Source organism: Ciconia boyciana, chromosome 3, assembly GCF_034638445.1.
Source record: "Ciconia boyciana chromosome 3, ASM3463844v1, whole genome shotgun sequence".
Classification (NCBI taxonomy): Eukaryota; Metazoa; Chordata; class Aves; order Ciconiiformes; family Ciconiidae; genus Ciconia; species Ciconia boyciana.
The window spans coordinates 14,598,178-14,623,168 of record NC_132936.1 but is presented as its reverse complement, the minus strand read 5'-3'; positions in this window follow the sequence as shown (position 1 = coordinate 14,623,168).

The window sequence follows — 24,991 nt, the reverse complement described above, 5'->3', positions numbered from 1 at the left end:
CCATTCCCAGAAAGATGCATCTGTTATCAAGCCCCCTTTTTGCTTAATCTTTCTACTTCTAAGTCTACTGAATACTTCTAGTTCCCCTTTTGGCTTGTGCTGCTTATCCCTTCATTCTATTGCCCATGGCAGTTTCCCATTTGCTGACAAATGTATAGCTTCTCATGGCTGATTCAATTACTGTTGCTTCTTGGTACCTCGTGGGAGGGATACATTACATCTCATAGTAAAGAACAATTAATAAACTATGTTTTTTAAATGCACCACCATTTCTATGGGTGTAATTGGGGTACTTTTGGAGGAAATAATGTATCCCCTGGTCTGATTCTACTTAGCCTATCCTTAATGTGATTTTCTTTATAGTTAAAAGATGAAGTGCAGTGGTTCAAAAAGGTCTTTTATTTAAAGCCATATAAAGAACAAAAGACCCCAGATCATCTCTGCTCTACTACAAATTAAAGGAACCTCAGTCTGTAAAACTGCTTGACAGTAATGAAGCTATGTGATGTATGCTAGCTTCAGTTTGGCCTAGCAAACTGTAGGTTCACCATGAAGAAAAGATTTCTTTATAAATGAGGTCAGGAAGCCCTCAAAGACAAAACACTGATTCTTCAGCTTTGTTACTAATGTTATGTATAGAAGCAACCTCATAACCCAGTTGGAAACGAAAGGCAGGAAGATGCAATACATACATAATAATTTCACACAATCAGCCTTCTTCCCATCTTTTTGCTATTATGAGAAGAGTTTCTTGTTGCACACCATCTGCCAGCTCTACAAACAAATGTAATTGCACACACAGATACAATCCAATGATGGCAACAAAATCTAGAGCAGAAGAGGTATGTCAATAGACATGTAAAACTTTATAATAGATTGCTTTTAGGCTCTTTCCTCAGAAATTATACATAATAAGGCATATGACTTTTCCAGTCATCCAAATAGTTTCATTTCTGTTCTTTCTAAGTTGTTTATTTATGTTGTAAGATATTAAATAATTCCAAGGGATGTTAATTTGATGCTTCATTTAACTCATAAAACTAATTCATATAAATGGGGATCAGACTCCATTCACTCATAGATGTTAATACCTACACTGAAAAGTGAAATGAAAACAATAATCTTATTAGTATTTCTTTACAGATGATTCAATATGCTGTGCATTTCCCATCAACTTTTATTATGTTCTGAAGTGTCCTGAGAACACTGTATGTCTAGCAGAGTTTTTTCAAGTAGGCAGCAGTTCTTTGCAACATCCCCAAATTTCCATTAGGATTCCTCTTTGAATTAGGGGAGTGTACATACTTAATGCCTTCTTCAGTGCACTTTGGTTTCTTTTGTTGGAGTTGAATCAAGTCATTGCAGTGATCAAGGTATTAAATACTTGGAAACAAATTTATTTCATACATCAAGAAGCCAGTGTTCCTTTTACTTTAATAGATTTGCACCAACCAAAGGCAACAGTAAATTTGCATTTTTCTTTTCCTCCAGGTTTCTAACTATTATTTTGATGTATGCAGTTGTCATTTCTCTGGTACTTAAAAATCCTCTTTCAGGCTCTACCATGATGAAGTCACTGCTAATGTGAATTTATAAAAGATATGTGCTTACCCAGCCTCAGGTGTGATCTGCTGGCATTTGGGGAAGTGTTTTCACTGTATAGACCCAGGCATCTGCAGGATACATAAGCAGGAACCGTCTCCATAGCATTTTTGCATTGTCAGTTGGGAGAAACGGGTTCCTTCAGAAAGAAATTCAGAGACTATATGAGTCTCTCGTATATCATAGAAACAGAGACGTTAATGAGAGGTGTGAGGTTATCTAGCAGTTGGGTAGTCCTGGACTCCCATTCTGATCTGTTCCTTTCTCATGGTTCATGGTATAACCTTGCACTCCAAAGCTATTGCTTATGGCAGGATTCAGAAGCATGTTTTCTGCTTACACTGTAGTAGCAAGAAAAAAAACCACCAATGTGCTGTAAGTGTGAGGAACTAATGAAAGTTTTAAGTCTGATACTGCCTGAGTTAGGAACTGATATGCAGCACTGAAAAGCTGTGATCCCAAGTTTTTGTTGGTGTATACAGGAATAATCTCTGGCTTCAGGGGTCCTTAAGCAGAGCAAAGTGCTGAGAGGAACGTATCTGATAAATCAGGATAATGTAGTTTTAAGTTCTGGTATCTCATTACCTGTCATGGCTCTTAGAATTCAAGCCAGGCCTGGGGACCTGAAAGATATCAGATCTCAAAACTAATCCTGTTTTCTTGTCTTCATTCTGTATCAGTAAGTGCTGCCTTCTGCTGCTGCTATTACAGTAAGTAAATTAAATAGGTTTTTCCTTCCTGCCACTGATAAGCAGAGGCCTGGGGTGTGGACTGGAGGGTGCACTGACTCCCAGTCTTTGGCAGAAACTATGGAAAAGAGAAAAACGTGTGCATATAACAGCATACCTTCTCTATTAGCACATTAACAAGATATCTGGGGTGCAGTGGAGGTTTACAGTTTATTTCTGTGCCTGTGTGCCCCTTGTGTCTCTGAAAATCTTTAGCCAAGTTGCTTTCAGCCCAAAAGCTATGTATTCCATTTTTGTCACCTCTGTCAGTATTGCTTGCTTTGTTCAATCACTCATTCTGGGAGGTCTTCTGCCACCAAGATGAATAGTGTGTTCATTCATTGCCCTGTCTCTGGTCCACATGGAGGAGGTACTCAAAGATGTCAGCTTGTTTTTCTTCTGCTATCCTTCTATTGTTTTTTTTTTCCCCACCTTGTTCATAGTCACATGCTCATTAGCTCTTCTACTATTTTAGTTTAATTACAGTCACAGAATTTTACATTCCTACTGTAACTATTAATTAAAAAATCTGGCTATTTAACAGATGAAAAGCATCTATTTAAAGTCCTACTGACTTCTCTTTTCCTCTCTCTTTCACTTTTTTTCTTAGAAGTGTGAAAAAAACCTCCCCTCCATATAAACCCATATGGCTGGCTAAAATCAATGTCAAACTGATTAAATTCACAATCCTAGTTAGATCCCTAATTAATTGATGTTAACATTCTTTAGCACCAGAGGTTTCTCATATCAAAATATTGCATCCTCAGAAGATAACCACTGTTACATTGAAACAGTAATATTAAGGCATAAATTCTTACAAACATTGAGACTTTGGAAACAAGAAACAAACCCAAAACCTTTTCTTTTTGTCCAGAATGAGTTTAACAGGAGCGGCAGCTGTGTTAGCTTCCCCTACTGCCTGCAAATGTGATTATGTCTGAGTCAGAAGGACCATGCTTCAAGGAACTAAGATATTTTAAGCTCTCTGTTGAAAACTACAACTGAAGTGCAAAATATTAGAAGCAGTGAGGTAAAACCACATACACCTTAAAAATGTGCTCAGGATAACAACTGCCTCCCGATTACACCTCACCCTGAATTTGAAAATAATCACATAGTTTTCCTGAAGCAGAATTTCGCAGAATTTTCTCTCATTATTTCACCACTGGAGGTTTCAGTTACAATGACTGGTTTTCTGAATCTGAACTTTGACATTTTTTATGTCAATGTACTTTCAATCAACCTTGAAGAGTTGGGGAGCTGCGTCACCACTACGTACAATCACAGAGCTACACAACATGACAAATTGTTCTTTTTGCACTATGACTATAACACTACAAATTTTATTTTGGAATGAAATATAGATAAAATGTAATCTAGAGTCTTTGAGAACTGATCCTCTAAAAGAAGTACCTAAAGGGGAAAAATTGATCTCATTTTAAGGTTTTCTTACAAAAGAAATTATGGATTCCATGTTGCACACTTAATTTTAGGTACTTTAAATTGTTTAAGTCAACCCTTCTGGCTCAGGAAACTGCTGAGAAGACAGGCTAGAGGATTAAGTCCTAGCCCTCATAAACTTGAAAGGAAGATCTGCCTTCCTCCTAGGATTTCCAGACAGTGAGGCATATCTCACCTACTTTAGATGGCTGCAACTGAGATAGTGGAGTAAATGAGAGGGGAAAGCACTTCATCAGACTGATATGAAAAAGTTGCTTTAGAATAAAATTATTCACACTGTCACACAGTCATTTATTTATGATTGACTGTAAAGATATCCTTGAATAATTTATTCATAGGTAAATGCATGCGCTGTAGATATATCTATTTGGAAAGATCGATCTGACACAGACTCTAAATATCTAAGACTCTAACATCTCCCAGATATCTAAAACAGGACAATCATTTTCTGTATGAAAACAAAATAAGAAAAAGTCTCACTGAGATAGTCTAGGAGGAAGACTGATCAGCTGTGTAGCAGAAGAGTTTAGTTCAAGTCTCTGCTGTAGTTAATTTTTACTTGTTTATGCAAAATGAAATATCTATAGAACAAGAGACTGAAAAAAACTCATTGCACAAAACTAACTTCTTGGCTAGTAACTAATTAGGATCCTTGTGAAGACTTGTGCAGGAGAAAGAAGTAAGCTTAAGCTCTTAGTTCAAATCAGGCATTGCAGGGGAAGAGCAAGATGTTTCACAAGCAAGTCTCTAGTACCTTCATCCGGGACTAATGGATGCCCACTACACACTTTGTCACCTTCAAAAATCACAGCCTGCTCTCTGTGTAAGGTAACATTCAGAAGTGGTGCAGTGAGAGCTCTGAAGCAACATCTGAGTCAGAGTCAAGAGCTGGGCTTCTGCTCTGTGTAAGGTATCTAGATTTATTTCTGCACTTGCACAGTGGCAGACACTCACATGACCTGAGGGAGGGAAATTTTTTACTTAAACAGAAGTGCCATATCATATGTCATAAGGTATCATTCCTAGGCTCCAGCAGCCTTTCCAGAGGGGAAAAAATCCACCATAGGTCCTGCACCAGATCCACCAACTTAATGGAGATACCTCAGATAGCCAAGGTCAACTCAAATGTCATTAGACCTTTTTTCCTGTGTTCTACCCTATGACCTGAATTGAGGGAACTGACTCAAACCCGAACGGTGGCATCCGTTAAAACACATAAATATAGTTTTCCACATGTAGATGCCAACATACATAGCAGGTGTTTAAGTCTCCATTAGAGTCAATGCAGATCTAGTCAGTGGAGCCTAGGCAGTGATTCAACTTAAAATACCCAACTTAATGATTGGCCACTTTAGGTGCTTTTGATCTTAGTGGTTAGCTGCCCAAATGAGGGAGCCTATTGAGTGGCTGCACTATGGAGAAAAGAGAGGAGGTCAGAAGCTGATAGAAGGAGATGCTGCTTCATTACTCATCTCTTCTGCCTCTAGAAAACAGCATTGAGCAAGAGTGATTTTAAAAGGTCCCTACTTGTCAGGGGTTTAGATAAGCCAGGAAGCCTATGATGCAGTGGTGGAAGTGGCTTTAGCAGCCTTCCCAGGCTGGAGGAAGAAAACAGTTGGAATAGTTCAGGTGCTGCTGTTACCTATATTATTTCCTTGGACTGACCTCCAAAAGTTTTCCTCTAAACAAATCTGAAGAATCTTTTTGTGTGTGTGTGTGTGTGTGTGTCCTCTTTTAGCAATCTCTCTAAGTTACCCTCTTGAGAATAGATTGTCTCATCCCCAGTTATTCTCACATCACCTTGAACAATACTGAAAGGAATAGTTTGTGTATCTTTTCTCATTTGTTTCTGATGAAAACATTGTATGTAATCACACAGTCTTTGTGTATGTCTGTATATCCCTCTGGCAACTTTTGAACCTGCTGTCTAATTTCAATCAAGACTAGAGCTCCCATAAAGCATCCCCTAGAAACAATAAACTGGGTAAAAGAGAAATAAGAATTCAAAATTCATAAATTTGCTCCCAATAATTCTTCATCCTGTTTGTAAAATACAGTATTGAAAATCAAACATGGCATCTTGTCTTACTTCCAAAATTCTCTGTGAGAAAGGCTTTTAGATACAGGCACAGATAGCAGAAAAGATTAGCATCATTTGAGTTAAAGGTCAATCGACTAAGAGACATAAACCCATAGGAAATTAAGTTACATTAATTTGTAATTGAATGTGATTGCAACTGAAGAGCATGTGATTGACATTATAACTTTAATGACTGCAAACATTAATATAAATAAACTAAGAGTCCATATATGAAGTATATATACAGGAATGTTACAGTTTAGGGAGTATTATTCATTTGATTCATTCAACAGTAGACATCCAATGTGCCTTGCTGAGAATAAGTTCCAGCTTCCATTGATGTATTTACAGGCTTTTAAGGCGGACTTCTCCATTTCAGAAGAACTGATTTCCTTAATATTTTCAAAGGCAGAAGAATTTCACACTTCTCTGAATGCCACTTGACTGCAAGTAAAAATGTTAACAGCTTGTGAGAGTGCTAATTAGAGCATCATAAAATTTATTTGACTTCTTTAACACCAACTTAACCAGAAGATGAAACTCAATCTGTTATGAAAAGTTGAGGATTTTACTTCTATCTTCATGTCTGAGCAAGGAATCTTAAAACTCAGAATTTGTTTTTAGTTCATATAATGACACTTTTTATGTTACACATCTTTTCATCATATTCTTTTATACTTCCAGGTTCCAGAGTCACTTATCACTGGCAGACCTGTTAGGTTTGTACTGGAAAAGATAAATTCCTGTCCGCCTTTTCCTCATTCAGCTGTTCTCGACACAAGACACGTAAGCCTGCAAACATGATCCCTCACTCAATAAAATTAACACAAGGCATCCATTGTGACAGATACGACTTGCCATTCATTTTTGAGCAGATGCTTCTGTGCTGGTTTTGGCTGGGATAGAGTTAATTTTCTTCATAGTAGCTAATATGGGGCTATGTTTTGGGTTTGTGCTGAAAACAGTGTTGATAACACAGGGACGTTTTTGTTATTGCTGAGCAGTGCTTACACAGAGTCAAGGCCTTTTCTGCTCCTCACACCGCCCCGCCAGCGAGTAGGCTGGGGGTGCACAAGAAGTTGGGAGGGGACACAGCTGGGACAGCTGACCCCAACTGACCAAAGGGATATTCCATACCATATGACATCATGCTTAGCATATAAAGCTGGGGGAAGAAGGAGGAAGGGGGGCACATTAGGAGTGATGGCATTTTGTCTTCCCAAGTCACTGTTATGCGTGATGGAGCCCTGCTTTCCTGGAGATGGCTGAACATCTGCCTGACCATGGGAAGTAGTGAATGAATTCCTTGTTTTTCTTTGCTTGCGCATGCAGCTTTTGCTTTACTTATTAAACTGCCTTTATCTCAACCCACAAGTTTTCTCACTTTTACCTTTCTGATTCTCTCCCTCATCCCACTGGGGGGGAGTGAGCAAGCAGCTGCATGGGGCTTAGTTGCGGGCTGGGGTTAAACCACAACAGCTTCATTCATATATTTTCTATTTTGGTGGTTGTCTCTACAGTGCCTTAAAGAGAGGGTTAAAGATACAAGTTTGCTTTCTCAGTGAGAAAGGCTTGAAGCCTGAATCAAGGAAATAGCTGTGCCTAAATTTTAGGTATCTAGTCAGAGCTGGTTATGAGTATTAAGTACTATTGATGGAAGAATGCCATGAAGGTCTCAGGGAAGATATGCCATCTGCTTCATTTCTGTCACTGAAGCTTGCAGACAGGATCTTCCTCTGGAGGCCTTCACAGGTATCCACCTCTTCTCATTGGTCTTTATATACATGTGTGGGGTCACACCTGGTGTGGTCACATACACATGGCATAGGCACTCTCACAGATACCACCTGTTCTCTCATGACTAAGGTGCCCTAGGGTTCAGCTCACCGCAGCTCCCGCTGGTTTTGACATATTTGGGGTTTGAAAATCTGGCTAACTTTTCTTTAAGTTAAGAATTCAGTTTAGGTCAATTTTTCTTAAATGGGACCCAAGATCTTCTAAAAACCTGACATCAGTTGTTCATGTCAATTGCTTTGAAATCTGCATCTTAACATCTGAAAACTCTTAAAAGTTTGTCTTGTTCTTCTTATCACTTACTTTCTCTAGGAGAAAACTGTTGCTTAATTTCAGTCTACCTCATGTAATTTTAACTGTTTGATGAAACAGCAGTCCTGAGATAGATAAAAGCCCATCTTCCTTGTGTAGCCAACAGAGCCAAGTAAGTTATTTAAAAATCATCTGTTATTTATCTGACTTTAAAAAATGGACAAAAGTAAAATACCACAGTTTCAAAAATTGTGAGTAACTAACTTTTTAAACTGAAAAACATTAGTAATTGCAGTTTTTTTCCATCTACATTGTCTGTATCAGGGTGGGAATTTGAAGTATCTTTGGAATATTTGGGGGGTTTCCTCATGAATTATTCAGACTGTATTCAGCTACACAGGGAAATTCTCAAAAGCAATTAGAAGGAGTTTTAGAAGAAATTTTAAACATTTCCATTAATTTATCTAACAAGCTAGTAATTTGTTTAGTTTTAATACACATGCATGGAAAGTGACAATGACAACTGGGGATTGTTTTAAACGTCAAATCGCTTAATTAATTTTTGTATCGAATTAATCATTCATGTTTTAATGCTCAGAAGGCATAGTACATGTGTAGAGGGGCTGTTTTCTCAATATACATGAGTACCAAGATATTTACAGTTTCATTTTTATGATCACCATGCTAATTTATATAACACAAAAACCTAACCTGCATTTTGTAAACATTTTTGTTACTTATCCTGATAACAGAAATCATAAGTCCTTTTATGAAGAATCACTGAGTAAGAGTGTTATGAAAATGTCACACAAACTTTGTTTTAATGACCACTTCTACTTACACATCAGATTTAAAACCAGCACGTTTCCTACAATACTGATTTTACTTTAGATAGTATATGGATAATTTGGTCTACTTGAATACTTCTTAAAATGCTTCTACTGACACATCTGAAATAGAAACATGAAAAATATCTCTAAAAGCGTTATCCATCACATAAGAAAAAGAATTGGTTTTGCTTTCACAAAAATCAAGTGCTGTTATCTCACCTGCACAGCAATACCAAGAAAAGCATTGCCTATGAAAATTATGACTTGGGCCCTGAAAATCAAGAGATCTTTTTAGCAAAGATCAGTGTCTTTTTTAATTGGCCACTTAATTTTTTCATGTTCATATTTTCAAGCTTTCTGCAAGAGCCAGAAAGGTTAAAATATGTCTTTATTTTAAGAAGACTTGAATATGAGGAACAGATTTCAAGAGCTAGGACTTTAAGAACACCAAATATCCTGAATCTTGAACACACAGAAATTGCATAAATTGAGCCATACAAAATGCTTGAATCAGGAACTCCTGGGAAGATAGCATTGAGGAGGTTTAACCGGGGCACATTTCATCAAAACTGACTATGCAAGAGAAAGTGTGAAATTGGCCAGATGTAAAGTGCTTCAAATACACAAAGCCAACAAAATGAATTCTCTCGAGCTCCTTCTGCTACTACAGCTACACTATCTTCAGAAGAGGCTATGATAATAAAGTTATTCCCTATTTATTGATATGTTTAAAATTATTTTTTTAATATCTATCAATACAATTGGACTTCTATGCTTATACATGTGACATTTTTTATATGTTATGTAAAAATATATTAAATGATATATCTGTATGTTTATACACAAACATACAGCCTAAGGCAAGAATATACATGAATTAGGAAATGGAAATAATTTCTAGAAACTTTTCATCTTCTCAATGGATTTGTGAGGGTTAAAATGCACACACTATCTTATGAAAGAGTGAATGCTTACTGTAGAAAGAAACAGAAGCGTTATTGCATGCTAGTTACACTAGAAAGATATTGTTCCAAGAGTCATGTGCAAAAGAGCTAGACTAGACAAAGTCTAGACTAGACAAAGAGACTAGACTAGAAAAAGTGAAGTAGCATATGTGGCTTTTTGCTGACAATTATTTTTTTTTTCTGGTCCCATAAGCATTATTATGCCCTTATCCCCAGTTGTCAAAGACAACAGAAACACTTGCTCTTCAGCAGTGATAATAAATTGTCAGAACAAGAAGTGAATCACATCTGAATTTCTTGGTTTATAAACTTATGTACCAGTCTATGAAGAGAAAAGAGGTTTTTTTTTGTATTGCTGTATTTTTGAAAGTTGTTTTAATCTTTTTGTTTCGGCAGAACAAATATTTCCTGCATTCTTGGAACAAGTTTTTCCCCCACCGTTGCAGACAGCTGATGTGGTCTTGGTCAATATAATGCTCATTTTCAGTTAAAAATATACACTTTTCTGTCTATGAAAAGCAGTTCCATTATAGAACCAATTATCTGATTTCCTTCTTACATCAGTTCCTTGTGCTATATGGCTGTTGTCACAGAAATACATTTTATGACAAAGCACTTGTAATCTGGAAAACAGCTGTTTTCATTGGTAACTGTAATATTTTTTTAATGTTGCAAGTATGAAAGTTTCCCGCAGCAGTCCACATGCTTCTCTACTCTAGCCACGTAAATGGCCCTGGGAAAATACAGTTGCATTTACTTGCAGTAGTATAAAAGAGTTGTGGCATCATTTGGCTTCACATGCATTAAAAGGAGGGAGAGCTTTTCTCCAAATTTCTGCAAGCTCTTCAAAAGAAATCCATTATTTATGTAGACACTAAAACAGTAGTGGTACTGTTACCTTTGTGTGTACCCCTGAGCTCAAAAAGAGTGGTTTGGCATTCAAGTTATAATAAAAGCTCAAGTGTGGAATGCTAGACGAAACGTGACCAATAGAATAAGTAATAGGGAACAGGCTACAAGACAAAACAGCAATAGATGTGTGTTTCCCTTTTTATGATAATAAAATAAGGTGCACACACACGTGCAGACACACAGAGGATGCCAGAGTAATTAATTCTGCATCTCCAGTTCTGAAGTAGGTGCCAGCACATCTTTTTGATTTCTTAGGATCTTGTGTACAGTCAAAGGATGTCCCCACTTATGCTTGCAATCATGGGAAGCTGCAATTGGCTTTCACAAAATCCTAGGCATGTTACATCCTAAAAGAGGTTTTATGCAGCTTTGCAGGTTACATTTTTTTTAGTGACCAGTAGTAAACATTTGTGTATATGTTTGGAACATTTGGGGGTTATAGCTAGCACAGCATAAACATTCATGACCCTTGTCCTAAGGTCATTGAATATTTCATTATACAGATAAGTTAGTCCATTCGAAAATATAGGTATAGGCATAGTGTTTTGGTAACGTCTAGTTATTAGAATCTATTAGTTACAGAAAATGGTCATGTAAGACTGTAAACAATACCCTTTCTAAACTGTGGCACTATTCACACTTCTATATTTACAACTGGACAATGTAAAACCTTCCTCCTTGCTGCTCCTGCCCTAGTGCTCTTGCATGTTCCTTGAGACATATTTTCCTTGAATACTTTTAATTAGTGTGGTAAGTACCTTGCAGCTGTAACAGAGTCAGCAGAGTGATGCAGTATTCTAGTTCCACAGTAAAGAACAGGGTTTATGTGTAACCACAAAGCAGATATTTCAGAAGAAATCAAGTTTCATTTAAAACAACAATTAAGTAGAAATGATCATTTAAGGATTTTCTTTGCTTGAAGAAAAAGATTCCTGGGACCTCTTCACAACCATTACTATTGAGAATACATCTCTGACTTAATCTATGCACCAGACAATACTAGTCAAATAATCTTTTTTTCCATTTGTATAATAACAAAGTGAGAATCAAGCAAGGTGACCTGCTATCCTTAACCAGGTATTGCTCTCCTGCAGGAGCTAATCCACAGGGAAGAAAAAAAAAGGAAAATAAAAAAACTCAAAACCCCACACATAGAACATGCTAGGTTATTATCTAGTCAAGAAGATATTTCCACTGCTTTCCTATTGTCTCTGTCCTTGCATGTGGTTCTTCCTTTCATCATTGCAGAAACTCTGCAAGTATATGCCTGCCTGACTACCTTGCTTCATCCTTCCTCAAACACATAAAAAAGGTAGTTGATTCACTGACATTTATTTTAAAAAGTAATTTATAAAATCTAGTTGAATGTCTTCATCAATACCTGAAAAAAAAAAAGTAAAATCTCAAATCTAGAAAAAATCCCTGTATTTTATTTCCAGCCATGCTACTTCTTGTAAACTTTATGTTCAAGCCTATAAAAAAAACCTACTTTTGGCTCTCTCCAAACTGTGCAACTGCACAGTTACCTAAAAAAGCATTTTGGAAGTCTTAGTTAAGATAGGTTATTCTGTGAACTGTACTCGTTCAGATAGGAAGTTAAGCTGAGCATATTGAAATTCCATGTGAATCATAAGTACACACAAGACTAACACTGACAAGATCTAGACATCTGACGATTGCATCTGTGATCTGTGGACAAAAGATTTTACGGAAGGTCAATGTATTATTGTTATTACAAGGTTCTGGTTAATGTCTAATGATAAGCTGATCTTCACAACTTTTAGGCATCATATTAATATTTAAAAGTGGTATGTTTTTAATCAGGAGGTGCAACTTGCCTTCATTTAGGGCTTAAAATCTTAAATAATTTTACTTGAATGCACCTTATGATAATATAACAGGAGAATCAGCAGAGCATAGGAAAGAAAAAACAAAGACATTACAATGAAAGCTCTATGCATTTCAGTTATTCTACACAATGCTTATTATCAAGGAATGTGAATTATATCTTCCTCCATTTCCTCATTTTTATGATGTGTTCTTTTCAGGATCTACTTTTCTGCCTCCTTTAAATACATTTAAAAAAAAATATTAATAAACCAGTTCAGCTTTTTTTTTACAAAATCGTACTGTATTCATTTTTTTAAAAAAGTTCTTATTTTCTGACTCCTGCTTTCGCCCTTCTATTTTTATGGATCTCTGGATAAATCTTTGGCAATTTCATATCTGTTTTCAAAACATTGTGTGAGTATTTTCTTTGAAGGGATTCTATGTACAAACAGGTAGTTACAATGCCAACAATAAATTGTGAGTAATTAATGTCTGATGCCTCTTTCAATTACAGAGTCTTTTGGGAGGATATATATAGGTAATTTTAATTCTCTCACTTTAATATTTATCATATCATCCTGGAATCGGAATGCCATGAATATTTAAGGTTTTGAGTTGCTTTTGTTTAAATAAATCTATTCAAGAGGAGAGCCATCCTAATGAGTAATATAATGCTTTGTGCAGGTACCTCAGCTCCCTAGCAGAAGAACAGTGAAGGAGCCAGAACAGCCAGGACAATTGTGTTGTAATAGATTTCAGTACTCAAATTCTAGTAGCTTATCAAGCTATAAAAAAATTGCTTAAAATCCCTGAGGTGCAGGACCACTTGCCTGTGCACACATATCAGCTAGAATAAGACCCTTCCAGCCTTTCACACACTTCAAGAGTGAACTCCATCAAATAACATGGCTTTTCCCAGTTACTGATCCCTGACATTTCAGTGATGGGTCATCAGTTCATCAGTTTCCTTAACTGTAGTTAGTTTTGAATGCTTTGAAAAGAGACTTTAGTTTTTATTGCTATTTGCGGCTAGGCCAGTTTTCTGAAATGTTGATATTTAACTCATCTAAATAGATGAATGTCTGGCTTCAAGGTAAGTGATACTTGATTCATAGTTCTGTACAATGTCATTCCCTTGAAAGGAACTGCAGGAAATGGGAGCATCAAGGATAATTGCTTTGCAATGGGCTTCATCTCACAGCTCCACTCTTTTTCAAGATTCAGAAGTAAAGATTAAGACCCCAGGGTATAAGAAAGAAAAGCCACCACCTACCAGTCAAATAGCAGAAGCCCTCTTCTCCTTCTTCCCTACTTCAAGAGTAACCTCTAACATACATGTGACCTGTGTACTGTGAGCATTTGGATCAAAGGTACCCCTATGTAGAGTCAGTGATAGATCAAGACTTAATTTGTTACAGGAGTTCTTTGATAAAGCAATTGGAAGAAATAAAACTGCAAGGCTGGAAATAGGGCTGTTTTTTAATTGCTCTAGCAGTCTTCCGGAAGGCTGATTTTGGTCAAGTTATTAATTTAATTAAGTACCATATAGCAACTATAATTAATTAGTAATCTCATAGCGCATTTTCCTTCAAACTCAGCCTACGGGTAGCTGTAGATAGACAGCACAGCCATTGGCAAGTAGAACTGCTCACTTTTTGTGCATAATACCGTAGGACTGCTGTTCTCCCCCTTGCATCCTATTTGCATGATGAGCCTTTAGGAGAAAAGATCCTTCTATGATTAACTAGCTAGCTCCAATGCTAAAAGCAGCGCAAACTGCAGTTTGCGCTGCTTTAACTTATCAAGGGTAGAGTAGACTACCTCTATTGCAATTATATCTCAGGGCAAAGTGACATTATAAAAGCATACTGTAAAACTCATCACTGATAGGGCTTGTAATATTGATAATCTGTTACACTGGCAGTAATCTTCGACCTGTATTGACAGTGCCATATGTTAAGCTTTTGTCTGTGATGCTCCTCCCCACCCTGACCCTCAAGAAGAAAGGAATGAGGAAAAACTTGTAAGCAATATTTTATAGGAACATTAAAATTCCTTGTTGCCCGAACAGTTCATTTTCCACTCTATCCATATATCAAAATGGCAGCCAAATTTACCTGTGAATAATAATAATATAAAAAATAACCAATTTGCTTTAAAAGCATATCCTAGAATTTCTTGGGGAAAAAAAATAATTAAATATAGTTACCATATATATATACTTGGTTACCAAAATGAAGTATATACATATTTTTGGCAGAAGCCTTTGATGCATTCAGAGTAAATTTTCACATGCAGAAAAAAAATTCCAATAAAATAAAAATATGCATGTTCAGATTTAAAGTATTCATAACTAACAAGGAAATATATGCAAATCTGCATCTGAGTATTAAAATTAAAAACCTAAAAATACAAAAGAGCATTTGCACACAACTCACTGACTGGCATTCAGCCTGCACGATTTAACAGAAATGCTGTAGTAGGATTATTAGATAGAGGTTTTCCAGTCTAAAAGCCTAAGTACAAAACAAATTACTTTCATGCTGTGCTTACATTCAGGTAATAGACAGAAATGGTTGCTCGCTGAGGGGTTCCCACTCCGAGTGATTGTAGAGCTAGCTGGTGATCATGACTCTCCTCCACTTGTGCAGCATCTGGTTTGTTCTCTTTCCCTACTGACTTGATTTTACAGACATGTTCAAATAAACATTATTTGCTCTTTGCCTACTCACTGTTAAGAAGCCCAACCTTATTTTTGCCTCCTGGAGAAGCATACTTCCTTGTGCCAGCCACAGAACCTCCTGGGTTACTACTGGTGTAAGGGCTGGCACCATATGGGCTGAGGAGACCTCAAAATATCATCTCCCTTCACACCTACTTAAAGCCTGAGCAAGATAAAGGTTTAAATAAATCTTTAATAAGAATATGTTATCAGAACTGTTTGAGGTGTGCATCAAGACATCATACCACACATCAGACAATTAACGCTGATGTTTTGAAGTGCTGATATGCAAAGCCCAGTAACAATATCTTTCCTAGCAGTCCTCATGGTCAATAAGGAGAGTCTGAGGATTGCATACTGAGTCCACAAGTGATAGCACCTCACACTTTTCTTCAGTACTCTGTGAATGTTATTTCCTTCTGAATATTAATGTTCTATTAATTAATGCTCTATTTTCTGATATGTCCATATAGAAAGTTGATGGTGTTCAAGGTTATTGGAAATGGTTCATGAAAAGGGTTAAAGAATTTGTAGAATGTCTTTTCGTCTTCACTCAGAGAATATCGATAATGTTTCATCAAATCAGATTGTTATGTAAGAACCACAGTCAGAAGTAACCATGCTATAAAAATGACTAAGTCTTTAAACACTTCATTTCGACAACCATCCTGTGATTTGGCACGGAATCCTAAGGATTCCCTTCCCATAGTAAAGGCCACTGTAATTTTCTAACAGGTGCGACATCTATGAAATTGAATGTTTTGGGTACAACAATGCACTGGCAGATTTTGGCCTCAGCAGATAATTTTATATCTCTGGATACTCTGCAATTTTGTACTCTCACGAATTAGGCTATTAAGCTTTGACCAGCCAGCCGGCTGTACTGAGCTGTTGAACTGTACATCTTGAAAAGGGAAACTACAAGAACATACTGAACTGTGGAGCAGTAGGCCAACACAGCCACCCTAGTCAGAGAAAGGAAGCAATATTAATTTTGGGAATTACTCTATTTCTACAACAAAACTAATCCCAAGAGAGCTGCCAGAACAATCAAAACTATATTCATGCTGTCAAGGTGTTAGGATGGATTTAAGTAATCCTGAACTCCTCTGCAGCAGTTCACACAAAGTGGTATAAAGACAGAATTCAGAGCATAGCTGCACAATAATAAATGCCATGGAAAATACACAGAGCTAAAGTGGGGGGAGGGTGGGGGGAAGAGAGAGAGAACCAGAAAGGTTATTATGAGAGAAACATATCTAGAGAAGACACAATAGTTTTCTGCAAACAATGGTACTAATATGAACAGGGCAGGACTCAATTATTCATATTGACTGCAGTAAGAAATAAAGGACAAATACAGCATAGAAATGTTTGGCCATAAGTAAAACAAAGGGAAAATTATTTTTAAAAAATGAAGCACTAAAATTAGCACTAAAAAGATTACAATGATAACTAAAACTATTCTAAGGGGTTTCTTAGCAGGTTTTTTTTTCTTATCATGGAAAGAGTAAAAAGAGTTAAAACCAGTCCTGGCATTAGAGAAAGAGACTTGATGGCCATTACAGTACTTTCTTTCTGACCTAATGGATCACATGGTAAATTCAGGGTGCAGCTAAAAAAAAAAAAGGTATTTGCCATATCATAGAATTCAGGGACCTATGACAAAGTGAAAAAAATGTCAGCTGATTTGATTCATTCTGTGGTGGCCATCTGCCCTTTTTAAATGTTATGATATCTAGATCATGTACTTAGAATAGGCAGCTAGATTATGGTCTGCATCATTCTTTACTTTCTTTGAGATAAGTAAATCACTATCATCTTGAGAACATAAGAAGAATAGTCACACTGGCTCAGAGGAAAGATTCATATCATAACAGGCAGTGGTAGAGGCACTGAGAAAGAATGCCTAATCTGCAGTTTCAGTAATATTCAGCACAAAGGCTTCTTGAGGTGGTGGTTGTATTTGCACCTTTATGTGTAATAGTCCATGTCGTCGGATTTTTTTTTATGCTGTCTCTTTTAGAAACTGCCAACTGTCCTAAACTCCCTTTTCTCATGAGAACTCCCTCTTGTCAGGACTGATCTACAGAACCTGAGTCTGAGGTCTGTTTTGTTTTGTTGGGTTTTTTTAAATCCATTGCCATTATTCTGCTGCTGTTTCTTTTCTTTAGTAGCATGAATGCTATCATTTCATGATCACTTTCACATAAACTGCCTTCCCCAGTTTCCAGTTTTCAATCAGTCATTGGGACTTAGTCAAAATCAAATTAGAATCAAATCTAAAATAACTGATATTCATTACCAATGCTTGGTATTGTCTTTATTACTTCTGCACTTTACAAGAAGTTTGAAAGTGTCTCTTTTTTAAAAAAATATGATCTGGTGTAATGTTTCTCTAACAGGCAATCAAGTAATGAAAGTTTATTGTTATTACAAATCACACCTTCTGATATTTATCCTGTGTTCAAAGGAAAACATAATCTACCTACTAATGCAAGGATCTAGGATAAACTTCTCCCACAACATCCCTCAGTTCCCTTCCTTTTGTATTTCATTCAGCAAATCTCACTGTGCTTCCTCTCTCATATCTCTGGAGAGGTCTATATACAACGCTTTCCTCTTGATATCTTTCCTGATCAGGCTCTATACTAATATTCCAGTCCTGACCTTATCTCACTAAACGTAAGTGATGCCAGAGGGCTGTTTTATTTGTTTACAGTTTGTGTATATTAACATTAAGATTTCTCTTTGTTTGCTTCCTGTAATAATGCATAGATAACTAAGATTTCAACAAGACATGTTGCTATGTCCTCTTGTATCGCTTTGATAATCTTGGAGCCATTTCTATTCTTTTTCTCAGTGAGATTTCAATCTATGGGCCAAACTGTTTTTCTTTTTCTTTCTTCTTCTTTTTCAAACATGACTTCCTTAACACACTTTGTCACTAGTCCCCTACCCATACTTTAAACTTTAAACTGATTCATAAGTCAATGACCTTCCCCTATCTCAGGAGATAAATCACCAAGTTGCCTGGCAGTCATCTTTCATGGAATATCATGCAGTGTGATATAGGAAAGAATTATCAAGGAAGTATCAGGGAAAAGTGATTTTGGAGGATCCTTAAGAAGTGCTCTTCATAAGAGAAAGTAGAGTCACTCAAAAAGTTAGTTTTACTGTTGAGTAAATGATGACAACCTCACCTTCTAAAAGCTCATTTGCTAGAAGTGACCGAAAAGTGAAACTTTCCTATTAGTTTTTCAGGTTTTCTTAGCTGACCTTCAAAAAGTTCTGCTCAGGAACTGTATTAAGGTTTTTACACTAATAACAATTTGGAAAGGACCCCCAGTTCATTAAAAAAATGTAATAAATAAATGAATATGTTTAAATCTGCTCTGTGCTTCTGCTGGTCATTTCAATAAACAGCAGTATTTGTCTTGGGAACTGTGAAAGCCTGTACTAAATGTTACATAAAACAGTCTGCCAGACAGTTATAAATAAGCTAAATAGCTATGAGCTGCTGAAATTTGGTGGAACTGTGAAAAATTCATTCAGTTTCTAGACTTATCTTTGTACTTCGTATGGAATAGCCTACATAAAAAATGAACACTAGAAAACAGAGGAACCAATAAAACCACAATGTTCCTAGTGTTAATGTAAGAGAGCAAGAAGTAAAGCTCTCCCATAAGGGGAGGAAGTTTGAAACTGGAAGTAACTTCTGTCAGATTGTGAAATGGCTGCCACCATCCTAAGGAGGACAGAGCAGTAATGTGGAATTGTACCAGTACACAAAAAAAGGGCACAAAAAATGTATAACAAACTCCCAGGAAGGCCCACAGCACAGCTGTAACATTCTGCACAGGCTACCTATGTATCACATAATCTGAAAGCTATGGATTATGAAACATTTTATTCCCCAATTTGGGAAATTACTGAGCCTCTACTAGTGCTCAGCCTAGCATCATTACAGTGATAATGATGGCAGTTTTGCAAATGCATCTGTCCAGATCTTCCTCTTTTATTTGTTATATCCCTGGAGAGTTAATGCTCAGCAGCGGTCGAGGAATACACAGACCCTGTATCATAAAGTCAAAACTGTAAATAGGCAGCCCGATTTAAACACAAAAGCAGAGCTTGATTTCCAGAACTCCTTTACAACTTTAATTCCATATAAAGGTGATAAGTGACTGTATTCTTAATAAATCAGAAAAATCCAACTCATTTTCATCTCAAGATTAAGACTTATTTTGTTACAACAATATATTTAGACTCACTTTTTCCCACATTCTCAAAAGAGTGTGGGAAAGTTATTTTCTAGTCATAATATTAATGAATCAGTTTTGGTCAGGTGTTCAAAAAATTAGACATGAAAAACACATTTTTGCAACCAGTACAAAAGATATTCATTTAAGCAAAATATTTCAAAACCAGACCCAAGTTATCATCTTCTAAATCCAATAGGGTGAAACCTTCAGAGAGCTAGAAATTTTATGACTTACAGAAATTATTTTAACTTTTCAAGCAGTTCTTTTTGGTATTAGTTTTTACATGATAGAGAACAGAAGGAATATGAGATCAGATACTTTTTTTAGGGAAAGAGTTGGGATAGAAGTCATGCAACACACACACAGAGTAGACAAAAATAAATGCTACTATTATGTCTCTTACTTAAGGGACTCATTCTCTCCTTTCACACCACATGTGTGCAAAGAATACACTGCTCAGCTACTTACTCTAATGAATACTACCTCCATGAATCTGACATCATTTAGTCATCTAGCAGCCATGCAAAAAAAGAAAGAAGAAAAAAAGTAAACTCTATCTCCTGGAAAATGCTAGACAGCTCTGGGTCATTCTGCAGCTACATTATAGTCCACACGTCCAGGATTTATTCTTACAGAAAGCAAAACGTATGAGGAAGGCTGAAGAAAAGGAGGAGAGACTGGTGGATTTTCAGGTATAGTTTCAGTTTCTAGACCTATGTTTACACTTCACATGGAATAGCTCCACTGTCGGATTGGAAGTGGCCAGAATACTCATCCAGAAATAGGTATTTAAACGTGCTCCAGACCCACAGATTCACAGTACATGCCAGGGAGCTGAGCCTAAGGTGCCAGCTGGGCTCTAAGACTCCATGAAAGCAAAAAAGAAAGAAAACAACAAAGGTGGTCTTTTTGCCTCTATCTCGCCATTATTATGCCCTAAAAATCCCCCCAGTATTTTCATCCAAAGGATAACTCCACTAAAGAATTGCAAAAGCCCACCAAGTCTTCTAGATCAGCTTATAAACTGGAACAAGGGCAGTCTGTTCAGGTGTTCCTGCAAAGGTCCTGGAGAGAACAAGTCCTGTTATTACCAGATCCTTTGAACAACCAGTACCAAGCAAAAGGGATGCAACATGTAAATTGCTCTGACAATAAAGAGTGTTTCTCAGCAGCATGTGCCTTTCCGTCCTGTAGTCACACCTAGGAAAGGCAATGAAAAGTGCAAGATGAGTTGGAGGCTCCAGCTTTCTTTGTCCATTTCAGCAGTTGAGGAATTGTTAATTCTAGGGCAATCCTGACCAGGGAGCTGAAATGGTAGTTTCAGCAGACCTAGAAATATGAGCCAGTTGCCTGCTTAAAAATACAACCAAAGGGGAAAGGGATTTAGGGAGATCAAGGAAAGCTCAAGGCAGATTAGCAGCCTGTGAAGCTAGTAGTCCCTCTCACATTTATATGCTTCTCTGTCTTTTGGGCCCCGTGCCTCTTATTATCAGACACCTACCAGTTCAGTACCACGCTCCAAGCACCAGGGATGCAAGTGCATTATGCAGTGCTGCTTTCCCTACAAAATGATTCTCCACACACAAACTGCAATTCTGGTAGCGACCTGGGTATTTTCAAAACATTCCTCTGCACGACACCCTCTTCAGAATGTCAAGGCTATACTAGAGAAACTGCTATGTAAAGGCTTTCTGAATAGGCCTGTAACCCACAGCCTTGAGGTTCAGCTCTCTGTGACTGAAGATTCAGTTTTTTGAAACACAGCTGTGTGATATTGGCTTGATTTTACAAAGAGATCAGTTGCTTGAGCTGTAAGACAGTATGTAAGATAAAGCTATGCAAGATAAGAAAAGTAAAGACATAGAAAGAATGTTGAGAGACTGATGGGTATCAACTTAAGGATTCAAAATACTTTCTTGAAAAGATATGAAACACTAGGACAGAAAATAATAGTGAATCAGAAAAAAACAAGTTCAAGGAGGAAATTATCCCAAGGAATAATGGAGGTTGATTCTACTCTAACTGGCTGATGTCTGCCAGCTAACAGGGACTCATCAGGTGGCTCAGTGGGAGTGGAGAACATATTAATGCTTAGGTCAGTAAGACAACAATCCTTGCCATTATTAACAGAAAAAACTTGCCATGCACTAGCAAGTTACATGAATCCTGCTTGTAGCATCTTTTTGTACATGGTGAAAGATGCACCAGCAAAAGTGGCAGGGTAGAGGGAAGATTACAGACCTGCCCATGAATAAGAAAACTAGTAGCCAGAGGACATTGGTTAAGCAAGACCATTCTTCCCCACCTGGCCTGGAGAACCAGCAAAGGGGGCTGAGAGGGCTGCTGGCTGCATTCAGTAATAATCACCGTGAGGACAGAGAAATGTATTCTCAACATGAAGTCAGTGCCAAGCCAGCAATTCTTCCTGCTTGCTGCAGGGAGGTTCGCTGCAGGATGCTCTCCAGGCCCAACCCAGTATCCCAAAAGTTCTCCCTGTAACCTGCTGCTGTGTTACACGCCCACTGTCAATTGAATTCTGATGTGGACTCCACAAAGAGGGAGTATTCAGTGCATGGCCAAGACATAGCTAATTATTTATGTAGGCTATGTATAGCATTACTGCCAGCCCCAAAACAATATCGTTGACTCAGCCATCCTCTGCCAGGATGAAGGCAGGGCTCAGAAGGCACCTATCATAGGAGAGCATTGTAAATGCTGAATAGCTGCACACATACTTGCATGGGCCATGAGGTTGTGCTAAGATGCACATCATCCCAGGCTCAAGTACAAGACTACTTGTTAGCTACATTTACCTCAACTGTGAAACCCAATCTTAGTTTGGCCAGCAGTGCCTTAACAGAAATGTGTGGTAGGAGATGCTGTCAATGAGTTAGGGGTTCATGAAGTTTTATAGTTATGCTGGGTTGTAGGAACATTCTCATGTTCTTCAGCGTAGCCTTTCCCAAAGTCTAAATAGGATTTATCTGTGGTGGGGAAGGTTTGCCTCCTGACAGCTGTGGTCAGCTTAGCAAATAAGAGGGAGAAAGTCCTAACTGGACTACAGAGTTCACAGGGGACAAATATAAACTAAATTGAAACAAGATAAAGGTGTCCACTGGGGGTTGCTTATTTATTTAACAGAATTGAAGGTATATTTGCAAACAGGGCCTCTGCCTTGTTTGATCTTACAAATCATTTCATAAGCTCTGAATAACAGATTTGCATGCAGCAAGTTAATTTATAAACTTCTGGGCTGCAACTGCTTTCTTGTAATTTTTGCATAACATTTAGCAAAATAAGATACTAATTTCTGCTATGGTTTTTGACATTTTCCTGAATTACAAATCATTACTATTAATGTTATACAGTATATACTTACTTGCCTATCACAAAAGTCAAGACTAGAAGGGTTCCAAGGAAGAATGTCTTATACAGTCTTTATATGTATGTATACGTATGCAAAATAATGTAGTCTTTCAAGAAGGCACACTAGCATGCAACTTGTGGAAGTGTTGATCCAGTTATTTTTAGTGCAAACAAGGGCATGAAGTGGGATAGTTGGTTATTGAACGCTCGTATTCAAGTTTCACCCTGTTTTGTTTTGTTTTTTTTTTTTAAATATAATCATTTACAGTAACACTCTTGCTCAAAATGAAGGTAAGTGTAACAGATGGAGTACAAATAAAAAGCTGAAAAACTTTCAGTTGTTAAAATGTACACAGAAACCTTTCACTTTTGAACCATTCATCTCCCTGTTGCTGCAGGTGATGTTTTTGAGGCAGTGGGGCAGTGATGAATGATGCACAATGATAACTGAAGAAACGATTGAATCAGGTGCAGGGAATTAGAGACACTGTAATGACAGTCCTGCAACAAATGTCTGTCTAAGCCAATGAGCCTGGGGCTTGTTCTGATTACAGAAACACTAAGCTTATGGGGACCATATGCTTTCAGACACTTATTTGCTATCTTTTACAAACCTAGGGGATCTTTTTAGTCATCAGCCTCAACTTTTCAGTTCATGTTTGAAGGTTTTTCATTTTCTCTATGTAATTCTACCTTTTTCCTCTTCTGTTCAGATCTGATAATATGCTTTTCACTTGCATACATCTATCAGAGGCCTCCAGGCACACCTGAATCTTTAGGACAAGCAGGGGGCCAGATCGGAGGACTGCCAGTTTTGTAGGCATTATGTTTGGTACTCACTTTTGGGAGCTTGCAGAGCTGAGGGTTGTCAGTACAGACCACCAGCTGGCACAGCATTCCTGCTAGGTATGCCTGAGCATATTGTTGCTCATCTCCTTTGCATTCTCCTCCGTGGCCAGGTTCACTCATGTGATGCATCATGTCTCAAAACAGAAAGCAAAAAGCAAAAGACATCAAAATTTAGACACATAGATTTTTAGTTACCACATTTGAGGTCAGTCACCCTAAGCTCCCTTTATAGTGATTGTGGAGGTACCTCTCCAGAAGACAGTTCACCTCATGTGTCCGAAGTATCTGAGATATCTGGCTTCAACATTATGAAGTTTAGCATAAAAAGTGACAGTCAAGAGACACTTCCAAAGATGGTACCACTGCCTGTTTTTAATATAGTAGCCCAGTGTCTCCTTTCCCCAGACCCCAGAGTCCTGACTCCAGAAGCAAAATATCTGAGTAATCTTCTCCAATTTGAATCATTTGTGAAGCCTTCAGTTAAAGGATTCACACCTCCTACTTTATGGATCTAAAGTAGTCAAAGGTGAGGAAGACAGTGACCTATACCTTGTGTGCTAAAGCTGGGCTATTACGCAGCTGGAAGCATCAGAAGGTGCAGTTGGAGGAAAAGCAAATTACAACACAGCTGTTGCTTCAGCTTTAGGCATGCAGCCCCAATCTAATACTTAGGATGGCTGAACTCTAGAAAGCACTGCCATCATCATCTTTCTACTTGATGACAGTGTCTGAGACAAAATGAAGACAAGGACAATGCCAAAACGCAAGGTCCAGGGATTCCAACCTCAGAGGTTAGGTACCAGCTCTGAAGCTGGAGGTACCAAAGGTGTCCCCTGCTACATCACAGAGCAAAGTGCTGCACTCGGTTGCAGCTGAATTCTGGTAAAACAGCACTGGGTACAGACATTTTCTCCAGAAAAACTTTTTTCCCTGAGATGACTGCATAGGGACTGGTCTAGTTGGCTGGTAGGTGGCCCTGTGACTGTGTAAACAAATGCAAATCCAGCTGAAGTCCTTGAATTTAATATGTTAGATTACAGAGGATTTGGAAGTCTCTTGTTTTCTTGCTTCTTATTGACTGAGGTGTGCAAGCATTTAGCATCCTGTCTATTTAAAATACCAACACATGAATGAAACTTTCTTCCACACAACATACAGGAGCTAGGTGTCAAAGTCTTCCACTCCCAGCACTGAGGACCTACGTTGCAGCACTGTAGTGCTAAATATCATAATGCTTAAGGGTTTTTTTAGAACTAGTCTTATAAAAATGCTTTTATTAAAGTACAAAGTTTAGGAACTTAGCAAGTGATGGAACCTACAAAACTGTATTAAATC